General features: G+C 41.8%; 1 pseudogene; it reads left to right on the top strand.

The window, feature by feature from the left end:
- Positions 1–788: 788 nt before the first annotated feature.
- On the top strand, positions 789–2,835 carry LOC132307145 (uncharacterized; annotated as a pseudogene).
- The last annotated feature ends 1,032 nt before the right edge of the window (positions 2,836–3,867 follow it).

Below are 3,867 nucleotides of genomic sequence, written 5' to 3' on the forward strand. Positions count from 1 at the left end.
TCTTGCAGCTTGCCGATAGATCGGTCAAGCACCCATGAGGCATTCTTGAGGATGTCATTATCAAAGTAGACAAATTCTACTTCTCGGTAGACTTTATGGTTTTTGACACGGAGCCGGTCCATGACCCAAAGAAGCATGTTCCTGTGATCCTCGGTATGCCATTTTTAGCTACAGCTAATGCTTCAATTAATTGTCGAACCGGGGTGATGGATATCGCCTTTGGAAATATGCAAGTCAAACTCCACATCTTCTATGCAACTCAACATCTTTCCAATGAGGATGATTATTTCCTTATCGATGTGGTAGATGAAGTGGTCGAAGAATCTCTCCCCTTCATTCTAAGCAAAGATCCCTTGGAAACTTACATGTCTCATTTCAACTTTTTAAACTTTGATATTGACCAATCAATCCAAGAAGTAAACTCCTTGCTTGACATTAATGCTGTCATGGATACTCCTCCTTGGAAAATTCCAAAAGAACCGCTTCCTCAACTTTCTCCTACTCCTCCGGTCCCTTCCTTAAAGTCTCTTCCACAACTTGAGCTAAAGCCGCTCCCGGCTCACCTCAAGTATGTGTTTCTTAGTGCAAATCAAACTCTTCCGGTCATCATTGCTTCCGACCTTTTAAAGGATAAAAAAACTAGCCTTTTAGCGGTGCTACAAGAGCACAAAGAAGCAATTGGCTGGGCAGTGGCTGATTTGAAAGGAATCGACCCTTCTATTTGCATGCATTGCATCCATATGGAAGAGGACGCTAAACCTTCTAGAGAGGTGCAGCGCCGGTTGAATCCCAACATGAAGGAAGTGGTCATGAAAGAAGTGATTAAGCTACTGGATGCAGGAATCATCTACCCTATCTCTGATAGTAAATGGGTGAGTCCCACTCAAGTTGTTCCTACGAAATTCGGCCTCATCGTCGTTAAAAATTTTGCGGGAGAGCTCGTGCCACAACGCACCACCATCGGGTGGCATGTGTGCATTGACTACCGGAAACTTAACTCTACTACTAGGAAAGATCATTTTCCACTCCCGTTCATTGATCAAATCCTAGAGAGGTTAGCCAACCAAAGCATCTATTATTTCCTTGATGGTTATTCCGGCTATAACCAAGTGGCAATTGATCCAAAAGATCAAGAGAAGACCACATTCACATGCCCCTTGGGAACATTTGCCTATAGACGCATGCCTTCTGGGCTATGTAATGCACCAGACACGTTCCAAAGATGCATGATGTCCATATTTTCGGATATGGTTAAAAAATTCTTAGATTTCATGGACGATTTCTCCATCTTTGGATCCTCCTTTGACTCGTGTCTCCAAAATCTATCTCTTATACTTCAAAGGTGCAAGGAAACAAATCTCATTCTAAGTTGGGAGAAAAGTCACTTTATGGTCCAAGAAGGTATTGTTTTAGGACATGTCGTTTCAAAAAGGGGAATTGAGGTTGAAAAAGCCAAAGTGGAGTTAATCTCTAATCTCCCTCCTCCAAATTCGGTACATCAAATCCATTCCTTCCTTGGACATGCCGATTTCTATCGTCGCTTCATCAAAGATTTTAGCAAAATCTCTCGGCTCTTGTGTAATCTTCTTGCCAAGGACATTCCATTCAATTTTGATGAAGCTTGTATGGAAGCTTTCGTGAAATTACGCGCTCTTCTCTCATCCGCCCCAATCATGTAACCGCCTAATTGGTCTCTTCCATTTGAGATCATGTGTGATGCATCCGATTATGCATTAGGTGTGATTTTGGGCCAACGTGTGGAAAAACTTCCATACATCATCTACTATGCTAGCAAGACTCTCTCCGATGCTCAGTTAAATTACACAACCACTGAAAAAGAATTGCTAGCTGTGGTGTATGCCTTGGATAAATTTCATTCCTATCTTCTTGGATCCAAGGTCATTGTCTTCTCGGATCATACCGCTCTTAGGCATTTGCTCGCTAAAAAAGAGACCAAACACCGTTTAATTCGATGGATACTCTTACTTCAAGAGTTTAACATTGAAATACGGGATAAAAAAGGGACCGACAATATTGTCGCAGACCATCTCTCTCGTTTACTTGTTAAAAAATCTTCTAAATTTGCTGCAGTCTGTGATTCCTTTTCGGATGAGCAACTTTTTTTAGATTTCCCATTCTAGTCTCCCTTGGTATGCGGATATTGTCAACTATTTAGCGATAGGCAAAATTCCATTCAATTGGTCCAAACAAGAAAAAGACAGGTTCTTCTCCCAAGTTAAGCATTTCTTTTGGGAAGATCCGGAGCTGTTTAAATATTGCCCTGATCAAATCATCTGGAGATGCATTCCCGATAATGAAACCACAAGTGTCCTAAATTTCTGCCACACTCTTGCTTGTGGGGGACATTTTAGTGCCAAAAAGACCGCCTACAAAGTCCTTCAAAGCGAATTTTATTGGCCATCCTTGTTTCGGGATGCATACAATTTCTGTAAATCTTGTGAGCGATGTCAACAGCTCGGATCCATGTCCCAGAGGGATATGATGCCCCTCACTCCCATCTTAATCATAGAAATTTTTGATGTGTGGGGGATCGACTTCATGGGACCATTTCCATCTTCTTATGGCTATGAGTACATCCTTGTAGCGGTGGATTATGTTTCCAAATGGGTTGAAGCCGAAGCTACCAAAACCAGTGATTATAAAGTAGTGATCAACTTCATTCAGTCTAACATTTTTAGTTATTTTGGTATGCCCCGAGCAATCATTAGTGATGGTGGATCTCATTTCCGAAATCGTTACCTTAAATCCGTCCTCTCCAAGTACTCCGTCATTCACAAGGTTGCCACACCTTACCATCCTCAAACGAGTGGTTAAGTGGAAGTATCTAATCGGGAGATTAAGCACATCTTGGAAAAAACGGTTCGACCGGACCGTAAAGATTGGTCATTAAGACTAAACGATGCGCTTTAAGCCTACCAGACAGCTTATAAGACACCCATTGACATGTCGCTATATCGACTTGTCTTTGGCAAGGCGTGTCATCTCCCCATTGAACTAGAGCACCGTGCTTATTGGACCATAAAAAGGCTCAACTTTGATCTCAAACAAGCCTGCTCTACTCGTAAATTGCAGCTCAATGAGCTTGAGGAACTTCACAATAATGCGTATGAAAGTGCCAAAATCTATAAAGCAAAGACTAAAGCTTTTCCTGACAAGCACATTGTCAAAAAGTCTTTTGCCCTTGGACAAAAAGTTTGGCTTTTCAATTCTAGATTGAGACTCTTTCCCGGTAAACTCCGTTCACGGTGGGATGGTCCATATGTCATCACCGCCGTCTTTCCTCATGGTGCCGTCGAACTCTAAGATCCTACCAATGGATCTCTCTTCAAGGGTAACGGTCAACGGCTTAAGCCTTATGTTGATGGCATAGTCCCTATCCGCAAAGTAGAGAAAATCCTATTAACGGACCCAATTTATGTGGATTGATGTGCCATACAATGCCCGGTTCGTCTAGCTATCGACATTAAATTTAGCATTCATGGGAAGCAATTCTTCCATCTTCCAAGCTTCTTTCCCAAAGTTGCCTTAGGCAATAATTTTTCTGAAATTAGCTAAGTATAACCAAAATGTGAACCCTTTTCTGAAATTGTCTCAAATTACGTTTCAAAAGTCACTTTCGGTTTTCTCAGTCATTTTAAGGTCTCAGTACCATTTTCGGACTTTTTCAAGGTCATTTCGGCAATTTTCTCGACAAATCCAAAGATAACGGGAGATTCGGACATCAAGTCTAGCATTTTTGAAAATGCGCTTCAATTCCTGTTCCGCAGGTTCTACGAGGTGTCACGCGTCCATAGACACTTAAATTTCCAAATTCGGCATTCTTTGACCCCGACCCAGCCTTTGTAG

Source organism: Cornus florida, unplaced genomic scaffold (genome assembly GCF_030987335.1).
Source record: "Cornus florida cultivar Cherokee Brave unplaced genomic scaffold, ASM3098733v1 CherokeeBrave_3.0.0_Hap2_Chr01, whole genome shotgun sequence".
Lineage (NCBI taxonomy): Eukaryota > Viridiplantae > Streptophyta > Magnoliopsida > Cornales > Cornaceae > Cornus > Cornus florida.